Consider the following 18,017-nt stretch of genomic DNA (forward strand, 5'->3'; position numbering starts at 1 on the left):
AAGAGAAGGAAGAGAAGAGAAGAGAAGAGAAGAGAAGAGAAGAGAAGAGAAGAGAAGAGAAGAGGAAAAGAGAAGAAAAAAAGAAAAAAGAAGAAAAGGAAAGGAAAAGGAAAAGGAAAAGGAAAAGGAAAAGGAAAAGGAAAAGGAAAAGGAAAGGAAAAGAAAGGAAAGGAAAGGAACGGAAAGGAAAGGAAAGGAAAGGAAAGGAAAGGAAAGGAAAAAGAAAAGAAAAGAAAAGAAAAGAAAAGAAAAGAAAAGAAAAGAAAAGAAAAGAAAAGAAAAGAAAAGAAAAGGAAAAAGGTCTAATAAAAATCTGGAGAAATAAGCTACTAATTTAGAAAAAAAAGAATCAGACACAATTTCCATAGGCTCATAAGCACACATGTATCATGGGGATTAGTGAGAAACTTAATTGTCAGTGTACTGCCTTTGAAAGCTTTGCCAGATCTCATATCTTTGACAGTTCTGATTTTCTTCTAGCTGGTGTCCCTACCTGAGTTTCTAATGCAGCTAATTCCTGGACTAAATCAAAAGAAGAAAGTGTAATTTTAATGCCCTAGAGTCTTTGCAAGTGACTTTCACACTGGAACAAACTTGAAACTATTTTATTATGGAAGAAAAGCAATTAACTTTGTCAGTAATTTTTTCACTTACATGTTTGGTATTATTTCAGCTGTGATTTTAAATGAGTTCTCTGCACCTCACTTTGCTTCTTACTTGATTTGCCAATGAAATCTGATCTCAGTGTTAGTCACATCACAGTCTTGCATAGAAACTAACCTGAAGACAGATTTTACTCCTAGCTGAACCTACATAATTTTGATGGAATGTGATACTTAGCCACTTTGCTACTCACTTGGTCAATAAACTGCAATCTCTTTTGAGGATACAGACAAATGGAATTATTCTGTGAAAAACTAGTCGGTTTCAGCATAGTATCTGTGTGTTACAGCAAATCTGTGTGCTTTTGGGCAACAGTTCGTCACACTTTAACCAGGTAGGCAGCAATAAACAGTGATGCCATTTTACTGTTTGTGTGGTGTGTGCTCCTGTGCTCCCAGACAGGGCTGTGGGCTCCTGCAGGACTGGCAAGTCCATGCTGTGTGCACACCGAAGCTCAGTGAGTGCTAATGAGGAGGCAGTACAATTCCTCACACATCCCAGACTTCAGAGTGTGTCTTCATCTCTGCTGCTAGCAGCTGGTGAGGAAGATGGCTCCTGCATCAAGCCTTGAAAAAGCAGGCTGTCAGGACACAGCTAGGAGGCTCAAGTCATTGCAGTCAAAGATAATGAGACACTTCTAGCTAGACCCTCTGGCATTGCAGAAGGGTACCTGTGATAACATCAACTTTAGACATGAAAAAATCATAGAATGTTTTTGCTTGGGTTGGAAGGGACCTTAAAGATCACCTAGTTTCAGTCCCCCTGCCATGTGCAGGGACACTTTGCACTAGATCAGGTTGTGTAGGGCCCTATCCAAACGGGCCTTGAATGCTTTCAGGGATGGAGCAACCACAGGTTCTCTGGGCAACCTGTTCCAGTGTTTCACCATCCTCAGAGCTCAGAATTTCTTCCCAGTATCTAATCAAAACCTTTCAATTTAAAGCCATTCCCCCTTTTCCTGTCACTGTATGCCCCTGCAAATAATCTCCCTCCATCTTTCTTTTAGGCTCCCTTCAGGTACTGGAAGGCTGAAATTAGGTCACACCAAAGCCTTCTCTTTTCCAGATGGAACAATCCCGGTTTCCTTAGCCTTTCCTCATAGGAGAAGTGCTCCATTCCTCTAATCATCTTCATGGCCCTCCTCTGGCCTTGCTCCAACAGATCCATGTCCTTCCTATGCTGGGATCCCAGAGCAGGATGCAGCTCTCCAGGTGGGGTCTCACCAGTGCAGAGCAGAGGGGCAGAATCCCTTCCCTCACCCTCCTGGCCACACTGCTTTGGATGCAGCCCAGGATGTGATTGCTTTTCTGGGCTGTGAGCATGCACTGCCAGCTTATGTCCAGCCTCTCATCCACCATCCAAAATGTCATGCTCAGAGAAAATCACAACTGTGTTAAGAGTACATTTTCCCCCAAGTTTTGTGTTTTCCATTTGCCTTCAGTTTTCAAGGTCTTGAAGGTATAGCAGCCTTTCTCTTTTCAAGAGGGTCTTCCTAGCTGCAGAGGCTAAGTCTTATTTTGGTGAAGCCAGAAGTGAGGGGTGCTTGGAGAAAAGTGAAACTCCCCTGATGCAGCCATGTCATGCCTTCTAAGTGCAGACCATGCCTCATGTTCCAGCAGCCCAAAGTCACCAGCTATTTCTTGGCTGGCACATCTATCCTGCCAAAGCTCAATGCTGACTGTCAGTGGCTGCCCTGGGACACTTCATTATTCCTGTGTCCTGCCAACTGCAGCAACCCATTCTTCCCTCTGATTTGCAAATTTCAGTTGCCCATGTTCACACCACAGCCACTTTCTGCATCTCCTCCACTGCTCATCCTCACTTGGCTGGCAGGCACAGAGCCTGATTCTGAACTCTCGTGCATTCTCAGTTTGTGATCTCCTTCCATTTGCTGAAATCTCTAGGCTGTCTCCCATATAAATGCTGAATTGAATCCTTACCTTTCCTAGAAAGATCTTAGCCACATGTCCTTTCTCAGATTTTTTGTCTCAGAAAAGAATGGCTGCTTGGGAGAAAGCTGATGGACTGACTGCTGCAGATCGTGTTCCTCATAATGCTCATAACCTAGGGCAGGAGGCACATAATGAATCCTTTACCACCCAGTAGCTTTTGGGCTGCACTCAGGCCAAGTCTCAGTCCTGAGTTAGTAATGGTCCATGTGCATTATTCCTCTTGGTTGTTTCTTAAGTGTGGCTGTCAGTCATGCACATGTGAAGACAATGCAGTTCTCAACCCAAAAAAGAGGTTTTGCATTGAGGTCTGTACTCCATCCTACTTCTGTAGGAAGCATTTCCCTCATAATGGATGAATAGGTTGTTTATAGTTAAACCGAGCCCAGGGACAGCCCTTAGCTTGGTTTTCCGTCTGCCATCTTCCTATTCAAGCAGCAGCAAGGCCAGGACAGGAAATGTTCTTGTGGAAAAGGTGCTAAAGAGTATCTGTATCAAGTTCAAGCATTACAAACATGGCTTGGGTGAGGAAGGAGATATTTTAATTGAACAGAGCCCCTAAGAATCAGAGACGCCCCTAGGTGGAGATCCTTTTGGTGAGGGACATTCACTGGACTATGGCCTTGTTTAAACATTTGATCTCACCTTAAAGAGCTATGGAAGCATCCCAACAGCTGCAGGAGTTGGAGAGGATGTCCTGCAGCTGGGTTAGCCTATAAAGTTTCCTTTTCTTTCTGTGCATCTTTCTAGAAATGTAGCCACTCCACCACTGTTTTTTGAACCATGAAAGTAAAGTCTGTCTATCCTTTTCCTTCATTTTTCTCTGGTGATCAGAGTGATTTTAAGACAATTGGCAAACTACCAATGCTTCATTTCCCAATGAAACAATAAGCCCTAAAACAAGTTTACTAGACCATTCGTGCAATTCCCAGCAAGTCCCTCAAGGCTTGGGCAGTAACTGAGTGCTTCCATACTGAACAGTAGGGACCACTTTGAATGCTGGTCATGTAGGGCATCAGCTGAGAGGGATGTTCTCTAGGACCCAGTGTTAGCCAGTGTTTCTGGAATGTGCTGCACAGCAATGGGAGGAGGTTCAGGCCTCCTGCAAGTTTGAAACAAGAGCCAAGAGGGAATATAACTTCCCAAGGGTGGGAGAGCACCGCTTCAAAACAAAGGCTAAATAACCGATGCCCCCATCTAGTGGTGAAACTGTACCCAATGGCTTAGGTGTCAGACATCAACCTGAGCCTTCCAGGACATATGGAAGGGCCATGCCGCAGGACAGTGCCATTCCTGGGAACTTCTGTAGGGCTTTGCAATCTGTGAGAGACTCCCAGACACATTCAAAAGCTCATGAGAAACCAACTGATAAACTCATTTAAAACTACAGCATTAGTAATAAAAATTAAAAGGATTAACATCAGGATCAAGGGTACTTTTAAGCCAAGGGAAGTGTGGAATAGCATCCTCAAAATTTCTTAAGTAACCTTCGGTGAGATTATTATCTTGGCATTGGCTCCTAAAGCATGAAGGCCCCTATCAAAATGCTACCCAAAAATAGTAACTAACAGCACATTATGACTGCATTGTTGTTACAAGATTACCATGTAATTAATATGCTAATGTTCTGCTGAACGCTGCTGAACTTACAATTATTGGCCAGAAGAATACCATGCTTTTGTTTGTTTCTTCCTTTTTAGTTTACATCTGAAAGCTTACAGTCAGATATGAACAATTACCCTATGCTCAATTTATTGGGAGTCACCCCGTGACACTATTGTAAATCATTTCATGAGGTCTGCTCAGCTCTTTCTAATGTGCTTATTTTCACTTGTTATGCTTGGAAGCTGATCAGATCAGGAGGAAAAGGTGCTGTTTTTCTCACTGGATATTTTTTTTTAAAGGCACAGCTGATGCCTACAGGATATCCCCAGAAGCAAAATTCATTAATGATGCTGAGACAGTTCTTTGTCACAAGAATGGTAAAGAATGTTTTAGTATATTCTCTTGTTATACTGTAATTGTTACTGCTCTGTTTTGACTTCACTGCCCTTCTTTACTACACCTACATATGGTAAAGCAACCAGGAAAATAATTCTAACACTGGTCTCCTATACACAATTTCCAACACATTTTGGAGCACTTTGCACTGCCATAATTCCCACTGTACAGAGTCCTAATTTCCAAATCTCAGTACATTGCAGCATATGATAGGGCTTAACATAAGCCAAAGGAGAGGACACTCGGTGAGAGGACAGAATATTCTGGAGCCCACACCTACTGTAGCTAAGGGACAGAAAGGCAGTTTTTCTGATAAGCAGTAGGACATCAAGCAACAGATAAAGCTTGGCTTGCATTTCACTGCAGGTCACAATAAAGAAGGAACTACACATTTTCTGTTTAACCTGAGTAGGAAGAACAGAGAGCAACATGGATAGAGCTTGGCTAGATGCTAGCTGAATATCTAAACTGTTCTCTCCAAAAAGCTAATCCAGTATTGGCAAGCCATGAATTTAATGACTTGGGACCAGATCCAAGTGAACCCACAGAGTGGTTTATGACAGGTTTGCTAATGAAGGATTCTGTATTTATTTATAGGGATGAAATTGATCCAATACTAAGTAATATATGAGAAAAATTCAGTAAGAATGAATTCAGGTTGACTGAAACTAAGCAAAAAGTACTGCTAAAACTATTGGGATGATGAAAGTGCTGATAAAATCCATTTCCAATCAAAACACAGCTGTCAGTGTTTGCATCTTATGTGGAGGTTATATACCTGTAAATGAAGGAAAAGTCTGTGGCAAATGAATGAGAACCCACAAACACAGTGGGTGGCTGTCACAAGAAATTATGCTGCCAGAGTAAAAGAAAATCAGTCTTCAAAATGAGAGCAATGCAAAAGAATACATAGGTAGCAAATAAACCAAAGATGCTGCCTTAATGAAGAAGAAAGTCAAGGAAAGTAAAGACCCCATCAGAACTAATGTCGCCTTGTCAGTAAGAGACCAGGTGTCACTGACAGAGATTATGCCTATGATGAATGCCACTGCAAAGCCCACACAAAATGCCAGAATGCTTCTAGAAGTCCATAAGCAGTCACAGCTCTCAAACCTTGCATAATTGTCAGCCAGAGATTTTTTATAAAGGACAGAGCTGCTAATCATCATGTTAAGTGTGTCCACAAGCACACTGCATACTCAAGCACATATGGATCCAACATTCAGGTTGTGTAAAACTGCCATTCCTGTACTAAAATCCTGAGAACTTCAGTCTGCCAGGATACAACATAACACAAATCTACATCATGTTCCAGACACCTAAGAAAGGAACAAGTGCATCATCAGAGAAAAATATTTTCATTCTGTTCTTTCAGCTTAAGATAACCCTAAAAAATTGATAGAAAGATGTGTTACTGTTGTTGAGTATTTGACTTAAGATATTGGAGGTTGCAAGTTATCTTGCTAAATTTTCACCTTATTTTTCAGAAGTCTTGGTAACACTCAGAGCTGTTAATGATTGCATTTCAACAGGATGCTGGCAGGAATCCACCTTCATCAAATGATGTAAATAATAAAAATTCAGATGTATGCATCCAAGCAATGACTTGTGGCTCTGTTAATGCAGGTAGGGCAGTGCAGGTTTATGTATGCAGCTCTTCCACCTCTACAGCAATAACTTATGCACAGATTGAAAAAAGAGATGTATGCAATTGTGTTTGGCTGGGAGGGTTTCCATCAATATGTGTGTGGGAGAAATGTGATTGTGGAATCTCATCATACGTTACCCATGCTGGCTCTATTGCCAACCCATCTGAAAAACACAATCTATAAATATTTTTATTCCTATTTGAATAATGTAGTTTGTCATTAAATACGAGGGCTCTAAAATACACAGTCTAAGCAAATTTTATTCTTATATTAATTGAACCTACATTATTGTTATTTTACCACTGTTGGGAATGGGGATAAAGTAGAGGGTGTTACAATAAATATATTTTGATTCATTTTAGCACAAAAGTGATATTGTGAGTGACAGAGAATCATCAGTAAATAAAGTGACCTTGAAACCACCAATTGTGTGAGGCATTAACAAGAGGGAAGACATGACAAAAATGACAGAGCACTTTCACTCTTCCTGCATTCCCCTGTCAAAGATGAAGTACAGAAAACCATAGCACCTGTGCTAAGGAAATATCTATGAGCATTAATTAATTATAATGCTAGTCCTCTCTGTGCTGGATGCAGTGTCACTCTCATAAACAGTTTACTCGTTCCACTATCATCAACTCAATTATTTGAGATGCTTCTTGGCAAGTGTATATGACGTGATCTTTCCAAAGCTCCTTTGTGATGAAATATTCTCAATGGCTTAATGTATATTCCCATATGCCACAGACTGTTAAAAGCCCAGTCACATCCCTGATTCAAAAACCCCTCAGCAACATTCAAGCTGATAATATAGCAAGAGCCAGTCACAATGACAAGAAAATTTGTGACTTATCTATTGAGGCCAAACGAACCACTCAAAAGCATACCACAGCCTAAGTGGGTTGAAGTCTATCCTTGCCTCATCCTCTGGCATGAAGAGCGTGAGGGGTAAGAGAGTAGGAGCACTTGGAAAAGAGCAGAGCAGCATGACTCGGAGCCTTCTCTCTAGCCAGTCTGGATGTGGGAGAGAGCCCACACTTGGCACGGGTTGGCTGGCTCTGAGACAGCACCACCAGCTTGTAGCAGCCTGCTGAATAACAGCAACTACTAAGAGCAATAGGAGGACATCGCACCATGCTTGGGGTCCTACTTTCTCCTGTGTGTCAGAAGGAAATCTCTATGCTTTAAGGGTGTCCCATGGTTTGGGTAAGATCTTTAGCTCTTGAAGAGATTTCTCTGTGCCTTTGTCCCGTTGCAGCCAAACATAAGACTTAAAGCGAGGGCTCAGCAGGTGCCTAAGCCAAACCCCAACCAACCATACACATGTCAATCCACAGCTACTGGTATAGCAACTCCATCCTTGGGATGTCAGTTCATGCTTTTTATTTGCTAAAAGAAAAATACTCCCCATACCTAGTGTAAAAAAAAAAGAAGAAAAAAAAGATGCCATCATGAGTGTTGGCCCACTGGTTGTATGTTATGTGTTCAAGCACCAGGTCTTACATCTGACTTCCACTAAGGTAGGTGGCAACGCATAGTGCTGGGAGATGGAGTCCCCTGCATTTGTTTCATGCTTATACCTCATTAAAATCCTACCCTTCCCCATCCACTGCTAGAGACCAATCTGCTCCCATTGTACAAAACCATGAGAAAACTGTAAATGAGAAATCTGGCTACAGATATTCAGGAAATTCCCTGCCAAAGGTTGTGCTATTTATCCACAGTGCACTGTATATGCTTTACAGATGTGGAATATAATTAATGGATAATATTACCTGTCTCCACATTTAAAGCTGTTGTTTCAAGATGATGTCACATACAGACAATACTCCCTGGCGAAATTAAGCTCCCATGGCAGCAGGGAGGGAAGAAATTTAGGGCTATTTGTTACACAAGCCCAGACCCCATTGCTTCATTTTGCAATAGAAATGACGTACAAGTAGGCTAGCTTGTCTTATTTGCAGTTATTTTGTACTCTGATTTTCCTATATTATGGGGCAGTCAGACCAAAAACATGTTGCTGTTAGAGCCATGTACAATCTGTTCTTTCTGCTTTGTGAATGCTTTTTTTATAAGGCTGTTTGTCGGAGAGATAGAGGACAAATAGGAGAGGCCCTTTCTGTATTACTAAAACTTAATTCAGATCCGATAGAGACACAGAAGTGGTGCCGCAGTCCTTCCAGTTAGGTGTTTCATCATGCCTCTGCATTTGATCCTACCTCTGTGGAAAATAATAGCAAATTCTCATTGATTCCAAGGTTAGAGAGCAGGGCTTGACTTCAGAATATCTGCTGAACAGCTCTCCAGTGAGTGTTGACATTTCTGACTCTCAAACCCTTCATTAGGATGGTATGCTGTAAGGGACTTCACTTTTTAAAGGGTTTGCTGGCTTGTTTCATACTTAATAAACTTGCTGTGCAATCATGATGTTCCTGCTGCTATGGGAGATAGCCCATGGATGATATACACCCCCATGAATTCCCATCAGGAGGTGTAGATGTTCCATTATAATACAGGTATATTTACAACTACTTCCATACTGTTTGACATTCACTAGGCTTCTCCATTTGTAATTCAACTGGATTTACATGCTTCTACATTATTGAAATCTCAGTGTGCTCCTGCATTATCTCTGGCACCAGGTACTTGGGCACATTTCCTTGGTCTTCTTCATGGATACCAGGACTTCTCAGAACACAGAGTTACCTTTTCCCAAACTCCACCTGCTGTACTTTTACTTTGGGTTTATGATTTTCTTCTTTTGGGAGTAGGTGATAATTGGAGCAAGAGATCTTTCTGGAGTTAAGAAAAACAGTAGCTCTTTACCTTAGCAAATACAAGAAGGATATTGATCTAAATGGAATAGGACTATAAACTCAAACTCACATTCACCATACTCTTTCCTTACCATGCTGAAGTTTTCTTTACCTTTAGATCAAAGCCTTCCCTTCCCTTCCCTTCCCTTCCCTTCCCTTCCCTCCCCTTCCCCTTCCCCTTCCCCTTCCCCTTCCCCTTCCCCTTCCCCCTCCCCTTCCCCTTCCCCTTCCCCTTCCCCTTCCCACCAGTCTTTCAGCTCTCATTTCTGTGTTTTTCTTCCTTTTTCTCCAAACTGCAAGTGAATTATAGCAACCTTAGTTAGACTTCCCACTGAATTGACCTGTTCAGACTTTGGTCACAGATTTAAGTAATTGTCCAGTTATTTAAGATATAGCAGCCACTTATTAGCCCAAGAGGATTTCCACATAATGGAGGAACACAGATGCACCATGGTTTCCTCTTATTGGAAGGAGTGTCCCTGCTTCTTTAGTTTTCCTCTGGTGGGCAGATGGGCCAAATGTTCCAAGAGCTGCAATCTGATACAGATATGTATTCATGGTCCCTGATGAGAAACAGAAAAAACTTTGTATGGAGGCCTCAAATTGATACCATTGTTTGTTGCAAATTTCCCAGATGTTATAATTCAAATGTTTTCATGGTGAAGGGGAAAACAGCACTTTCCCTGCAGTCAGAGGAACTTAAGGCTTTCCAATTATGGTGACACACTCAGACTTATTAGCACAAAATTTAATTTGAGTTAATCAGACTGAGGTGGGTAGAGCGCAAAATTAACTTGACTTCCATTCTGCATCGTACAGCAAACCAACTTGGTGAAATCACTGTAGAAATCTGAGCTGTGAATGATGGATGAGCTGAAAAAAACCCGGAGAATAAACAGAGTTGTGTAATTATCACTGCACTAAAAGGGACAGAATATTCAATTCACTTGTTCGGAAAAATGCTTTACTTCGCTGGCAAATCAAAGGGTGTGTGCTCTCAGCTGCACCTATATTTTGCCTCTGAAGCCAAGAACAGAGTTTGGACCTAAGTAATTGTCTTCAGCATCCCCTCTGTTTTGAGAGCTATATGTGCTCTGTCAGCCAATCTTGCCAGAATTTTCCAAACTGTTATTTTTGCCAGGAAATTACAATTTAATGAAAATAGAAACACATCAGTTTCAATGAAATTTCCATTTGCAATTCAAGATTCTTGTTCAAAATCCAGAGGGAAAGAGAAGCATTTACTAGGGGCAAGCCAGAAGCCACAAGTTGTCCAAGTGAAAGGGATATGGGTTTCAAGTGTCTGTTCCTTGAGGAAGGGTAAGAGTATACACCTGAGATCTTCCACAGCTCAGAGAAGTACAGTGATGATTGGCTATTCTGGAAGCATATTTTGCCTTGAACCTGTTCAAAAAGCTTCTGTTTCACTTCGATTAAGAAAAAAGTCTTGACATTTTCCTTTTATTTTCTTTTCTTTTTTTCAAACCAAAATTCTATTTTCCAGCAAAGGCTAACATTCGTTTTCCTTTCCCAACTCTCTGTCACCTTTTCTGTGTGGCTAAAATAAATGTTTGGGAGACGGAAGAGGGCCCATACACTGGAACCATAAGTGCCTCTATCTGAGCCGTTTCCTTATAAACAACGGGAAAAATAAAACAATGCTTCTCAAGCATCGACCTCCAACTTTTTCAGAATGATTTTAGCAACTTGACCCACCTCTTGATATAAACAGAGATACTTCTGTCTTCAAGCAAACTGCAAATTTGAGAAGGGTACCAGCACAGCAAGAAAGCTGCAGAAAATTTTGGAACATATAAGGGACAGGTTTGGAGGGGAGGTTCGAGAGAGAGTAAGGCTTCCATTTCCTTCAACAAGAGCATAGAAAACAGAAACAGTAAGGTTCACTTCTGTGCAGAAAGACCTGGGCGAGACAGGGACTGAGGCAATGTCAGATGGGCAAGTGAATCAGAAAAAGGGACATGATCTTACAGCCATGGTGACAGGTGCCCAAATGCTACCTAGCTTCTGACAACAGGCCAATCCTCCTCCTGTTTATATCCAGTGATATCTACAGGAGAAGAAGGTTTCCCTGCACAAAATGGCTGCAATATTTTTTTCAGGGAAAGACTAAATTTTATCACCAAATGGGAAACAGTGCTTACTGTTGTCCCGAGGTGACTGTTTACTATCTTTAAACTGTCAAATATGCTGGAAGATAAAGACTTTAATTAAAGTTGTCTTTTTAATGCCTATTCCTTGCAGGAAAGTGACACCATTTCAAAACACAGCTTTTCTCATACGCTGCTATTTGCTTTCTCATTTTTCATACAATAGCTTCTATTTAACCAATTTCAGCAACATATTTAACATCTTTGCAAAAGTAACTGCAACACATTTAAGAGCCCTGTAAAGTAGGATAAAATTCTGTGGTATAGTCTGTGTCTCCAAAAAGGTGGGGAACACACAACCAATCAGCCTAAGAGTCCTTTTCCCATACTGACGTCAGAACTCCTGCCTTTATTATTTAAACAAACCAGGTAATGTTTGCACTGTAAAGTACTGAACTGAAAATACCAAAGCAAGGTAGGAACAGGTTTTGCCAACTCTTCCTATTAACAGTGGAGGCTAAAAAGTGCTGACTCATTTTGTGACGCTAATTGGCTAAACCTCCCCATACTTCAGTTGTGGTTTTAACTGTCTTAAAAAATGTATCTGCATATTTAAAGTATGATACATAGCCTGTATGTATGCAAACCACCATTAAACCACAGCACTGTTCATATTTCTTTGCTTGTCTTAAAGCATTTGGAAAGTATGCATGATGAGAGCAGCTTTGCTACACTGATCTATCTGCACTCCCCTGCAGCAGAGATGATGCCAGGGGGGTTTTTTTAGGCTGTGTACAGCAGAAAGCAAGGCAGCATTTCCCAGGCCAGATGCAAAGTTACATGAAACAGTGTACGAGCAATAACCAGCTCTGGAGCAATGAATAACCAGCAACCAAGTCACTCCTGGGAAAGCTCCCTTGCATTTTAAATCAAGAAGAAAATGATGACCCATTTTCAAAGCATAAAGTCATTCCTGTAAGAAAACTAACTTTCTTCGGCAGTTCCTAACCAGGCAAAACCAGAATATGGGACTTCTGCTAAGCCGCAATCCCACCTGAGGCGATGAATCCCATCTGCAGGAACACTGCACATGACCCTGGAACTGCAAATGCTGTTGGCCAGACAACACGAGGAGGGACACTTGCAGTGGGAGCAGGCACTAAGGATGAATTCTTGAATGCTTTCTGATCAAATGGTATCAGGGTACTCCTTTTTGACTTTTTGATTATATCTGACAAACCCTTAATTTAAGGAGATGAAGGCTGGTTGTGGTGATCAGGACAGAAGGAAGGACCTCCTAGATCCCTTCAGGTACAAATGTCCTAAATCAGACCTCCACAGTGCTCAGCAGGAGTTCAGAGAAGGGAAAGAGATGGCAGAACAGGAGAGGCCTTCTCTTCCATGCAGGTGCACACTTTGCTGCGCTGCCATGCACTGCCTGGACTGAAGGGATTACTCCCGGCCTTATGTGCTGCCCTGGCCTTGCTCTGCACAGGCTGGGCTGCCTCTGGGCCAGCGTGTGCTGCTCTGGGCACAACAGCCTCTCTGCCTGCAAAGGTTTCAGGAGGTGAATATGTATTTGTCTCCCTACTGATAATACCATCCAGGCAAATACGCATTTCTTCTTTGGAAGGAAGTATTCCACTGTACATTGAGAAAACTGTTATTCCAAGCCCATTTTTTTTCTCCTATCTCCCATCTTGATGATTCAGCAGATGAGGTACATCTTTTTTTCCTTCAAAAACCTGCAGCATAAACACACGTTTATTTCAGTTATAACCTTTTCACCCAAAGAGCCCGCTCACTACAGCTCATCAGTAATGCCTCCATACATCACAACCACGCAGAGTGCAGGCAGAGATTAATTCAATGTAATTTTGTGTATAAAATTTGCTCCAAAACTCATCTATCTCTAGATATTTATTTACCTATACAGAATATTCAGGGTTTGAATTCCAGTGAAGTTTGGCAGTGACTGATTATTAATAAAAATTCCCCAAACACTACAGATTACTTCAGCTTCTTCAACTTCCATTAGAAGTTGACAAGGAGTCAAGGCACATAGTACCCAATGGGTGCTGCTAGTAGTAATAAATAACAGAGGGGAAAATGGACAGAAAGTTCCAGTGCTTCAGCAGAAAAGAGGATGAGAACATTGTTCAAGTTCATCAAACCAGCCAGCCTTTAGGAGCATTTTACTGGCCCTGTCTTTAGGGTGCGGTTAGTCTTTTGCTTGTGTAGGATTTGTGATCTGGTTAACATGAAGAACTGGGATTTATGACATTTGTAACTTTAACTACGTGACTCTGCCTATAACACTTGTGCAGTGCCATGAAAACACTGGCTGGAGGATGACTGCTGAGGTCAGTGGGATGGAGCACCAGAGGGAACAGCAGGGAGCTCCCAGCCCTGCTCACATTGAAGTTCCGACCCTGTTACTCACTTGTTTTACAAACGCAGCTCAAGTCCACCCTTTTTCACAGCTTGGAGATGACTTCTGCAATAATGTGACAACTGGCAAAAAATCCCAAGCTGAAGGTACCTCTGGTACCTTTGTCTTTTCATTTCAGCTCTTTACTGTTTCTTATGAAACTGAATTCTTGATGAGAAGAAGTCAGAGACGTGACTTGCATGTACAAGGGAGTAAATGGACAGGTGACCCTGGTGGTGTTAAAAGTTCATGCTATAGACTTGGAAGTCCATGTTTACTTCCTAAGACAAATATGAGGGAGAGGAAAGCAAGGAATAGATTCTGACTCTGCTTATTGGTTTCCACATCTGAGCCAGCACTGAAGGATAAGAATTACTTATTAATACAGGTCAGGTCAGCAGTATGTTAGCACTTTCCTTCAAGACCAGAGAAAACTAAAAAGAAATTGTGTCCATTATATCTTTTACTCCCAGGGCTGCATCAGAGATGGTGTAGATGACACTTGGTGGCAGACTCTGGGTTCAGATTCATACTCCATTCTGTTTCCTACTGCACCTTGCCAAGACACAATGAACATTAGCCAGCAACCAGGCTAGCTCTTCAGACACACATGCAACAGGATACACACAGAATTCTTCCTGACATGATCTATGCCATGCTGGCAAACACTCTTCCCTTCTTTTTTCCCCTGTCAGTTCCCTGCAAGCAAATAGAGTCCTTGGACAAACTTTGTGCACACACACTAGTATCCATCAGCAAGGATGTAGCAAGCCTTGTGAGCACAGCCAAATGTGCACACACATCTGAAACTAAACCACCTCGCCACTGAGTCAGGGAGGATTTTGTCACGACGTTTCTGAAGGGCAGAGAAACAGCTTGCCTTGGAGAGGAGGCAATTCTGCCAATCATCTGCCATGAGATGATATGAGAAAAAGAAACCAGGCCACTCTCTCTCCTAAGGGAGAGCTTTTAATTGAGGTCTGTAGGCTCCAATCCTAAATCCACATCGGCAACTGAACAACTGCAACACTGAAATGCATCTGATGTGTGCAGAAGCCAACAACAGTATCTTCAGCTTATTAAAAGTCTGCTTGACGAGTAGAAACAAAATGCAGGTCTGCACTAACAAAAATCATGGCATGTGATAACCGCAGGTCCTTCTGGGTACAGCAGGACAGGAATGCCAGGCCAAAAGAGCCCTACCCAAAGGCAGCACTGCTGGAGAGCCAGAAGATTCCCCACCTCATGAGGTGCTAAAGGGACCAGTCTGAAGCATGTTCCTTCCTTCCCTGTCCCAAGGAGAGAAAGCACACTTCCCCAAGCTGTTTGAGGGTTTGCAGAAAGACAGTGGGAACCCACCTAACAAGTCCACTGTGGGAGTAATAACAGAAAAATACCTCAGGGAACCATGAGAAGTGGGAGATGCACAACCTGTGGACACCCAGAGCTTACTGATTCATGTAACATTAATAGCAGTTATTTGTTCAAAACCAAAATAGTTCTGAAATAAAATTGCAATTACTCAGGTGAAACGGAGTTTTGGTAGAGTCAATAGAAAAATTCCCTTTTCCATCAGTGGAGCCATACTAGCCAGGAATATATTTTGAAAAGGTTAAATAAGCTTGTGCCTGGGTTTTAAGGATCTTTGTGTACTGTACCTGCCAGTTTAAATGATGACTACAAAGATCTGTTATAAAACTTTTTCCAGGAGAGGCAAAAGCTTTCTCTGTGTCACTGTTTTTAATATACTGTGACTCTTGCTCATAGTAAATTAGGTTATTTATCCCCTTCATTTATATGCACTGCTCTAACACAGTAACAAACCAAAGTGATAGATGCATCTATACCAGTCGTCAAACTCAATAACAAAGCAACAGCAACTGTGTGTAACTTTACCCTATTGCTATCAATTTATATAAAAGACAAATTCTTCAAGCTGTAAACATGTGAAAGTAAATTCTTTACTGTTCTGGACTTGCCAGCTATTACTTTGTCCTCTGATCTCAAATCCTTCCCCAGGCAGCTCCCACATCACGGGGACCTGATGCTGATCTCACAGACCTTATCCCAATTCACCTTCTGGCTTCCAGAGAAGCTGTTCTTTAGTACTCTGCTGAAATTGAAGGCAGAATCAGGCCAATGATCGGAAATACACAGGATGCAGAGTTCTTCCATTTTGGAGTTGAGAGTCTAAGCCAAAAGCAGAATGTCAAAGGCTGAAGCAAACCTTATTGGATTGCAGAATAACTCCTCCTGCCTTCTGCAGATAAATTTTACATTTAGATGCATAGGAGAGACTCCCACTGCAGTCAATAAAAATTATGCTCATCCAGTGTTATTTGTCACCAATCCAACTGCCCATTCTGTAAGTGCTTTGCTGAAAAAAAGGGGAGTCTTCAGGCAACAAGCAGTCCTAATACCATGTTTAAACTATCTCAGATTCCCACATAGAGCATCTTGGCACTACTGGCTTCCCTGAAATACTCACCTAATTTATGCTATTCATTTACATTCTATTCCGAATTGAAGTTCTATTTTACTAGTGTATTAAAATGAGCATAGTAAAGAACAGTGCATTTTAAAATAGCAACAGATGATTATGTCTGTAGAGTTGTACAGATCTAGATTCCTGCTTTAATTATATAATTTTTAAAATTTGAGTAAGCAGTATCCACCTTTCACTTTATTTCTTGAAACACGTGCTTATAGTTTATTCTGTGAGCCAGCATACAGTATAATATCATTTTATAGACAGATGCAGCAAGTCTGGGAAAAAAAAAAAAAAAAAGGAAAATATCCATCCTTTAATTGCTAACTATCTTTATAAATTTAGATTATTGAATTAATGCTATACAGGACTATTCCTCAAGCAGCAGTGTTCCCAAAACCCCCCAGTTTGTGGATATATCTACATCACAGTGCCCCTCAAAAGAATTTTTGTTGTCTTTGTGTATGTAAGACAACCTCTCCTATCACACTGATAAACAAGGATTTTTATATTTTTGAAGAAATTAGGTTTGAAGGTTTTTTTCAGAATGCCCTAGACTGGGGGAAAATATGTTCTTTTTATTCATTAATTGCTTTGCAATCCATGAAATTCCTCAAAATGGAATAAGCAAATGGATGAACTTATCTAGAATTTAGAAACATTATTTGCTTTTGGCATTAAGTGTTATGACTTCAATCAATCACAGTTTTTAACCTGTTAACCTATTCTGGATTGCGCTTTGTCTTTCACATCCTTGTGATGCTACCTCTCACTTTAGGAAATGGCACCTTTTTTCCTTTAGTTCTAATGGCTTTTATTTCGACACTTGTTTCGAAGCTTAGAAGGCGTGCCTTTTGCAGGCGTGCTGCTCCGATCAGCTTACACATTACAAATATGGGCACAAAGAAGCTACAGTCTCAGATGCATTTACACAGATGCTTATCTTGGAGCATAAGATTCAGCACAAAAGAAAGGTTATCTGTCATTATCCTAATTATTCGTAAGTGACGACTTAGACTATTTGCAAAGTAAACTGCTATTAAATTTGAACCAAAAGTAAAACATGCCTTAAGGTATTTCTAGCATGCTGAGAAAGCACAGCAACGACTGCACCGAAAACATTTCCCTTTTCCTGTGCCGTTGGACAGACACTGGAAGTTCCACCGGAGCGATCAGTGCAGTGTGGGTCCGGCGGCGGGAGGGCGCATTTACCGCACTCCGGTAGCATATCTCTGATCTCTCCTTTCCTTTGTGATCGCTGATCCAACAGCCCTGTATCGCATTGTTTTTCTACCCGCTTTATTAGCGAGTTAATGTGTTTCTTCTCAGGAGACCTTTAAGCCTAAAATATTTCTTTAATTAACGGAGCCTAATCTTAAAGAGCTAAAGCCGGCTGCGGCGCTTCCACACCGCGTGAGTGCGGGAGTCCCACCGCCCCGGCTCACGGGGGAGGGCTGAGGAAAGGACCATGCCTTCAACTTGCCGGACCGGTCAGAGAGACGCCGCGTCCCTGGCCGGCCCCGCGGGGTCCCGGTGCCGGAACGCTCCGGCGCTCTCCGCGCTCGGCAGGCCGGGGGCACAGAGACAAGGCGAGAAGGCTGCCGGGGAGCCCCCTGCGCCCCTCCCACCCGTCCCTGCCTCTTTGAACTTCTCCAGCACAGACCCCTGAAGGTGCAGCGCGGTCCCGGCACGCCACGCCACGCCGGGGGAAGGCGCAGCGCCAGCGCCCCATCCCCGCGCATCCCCCCGTCCCCGCTGCCGCCGGCCCCGCGCACTTCCCCCACGCGGGGAAGATGCAACGCTGTCCCCAGCCCCCTGCCCGTGCGGAGGAAAGCGCGGCGCTACCCCCGCCGCCGGGGTGACCCCCTCCCGCCGCAGCGCCCGCCCCTCCCGCCGCTGCCCTTCCCGAACA

General features: G+C 42.4%; 1 protein-coding gene across 1 annotated transcript in view; it reads left to right on the top strand.

Annotated features, from left to right (window-relative positions):
* The window catches only part of ST6GAL2 (ST6 beta-galactoside alpha-2,6-sialyltransferase 2), a 174,740-nt gene that overhangs the window by 108,006 nt on the left and 48,717 nt on the right, over positions 1-18,017 (top strand). The window lies entirely within an intron of this gene.

The sequence above is a fragment of the Corvus kubaryi genome, unplaced genomic scaffold, assembly GCF_017639235.1.
Source record: "Corvus kubaryi isolate FWS band 111438036 unplaced genomic scaffold, C.kubaryi_AGA036_p1.0 133, whole genome shotgun sequence".
NCBI lineage: Eukaryota > Metazoa > Chordata > Aves > Passeriformes > Corvidae > Corvus > Corvus kubaryi.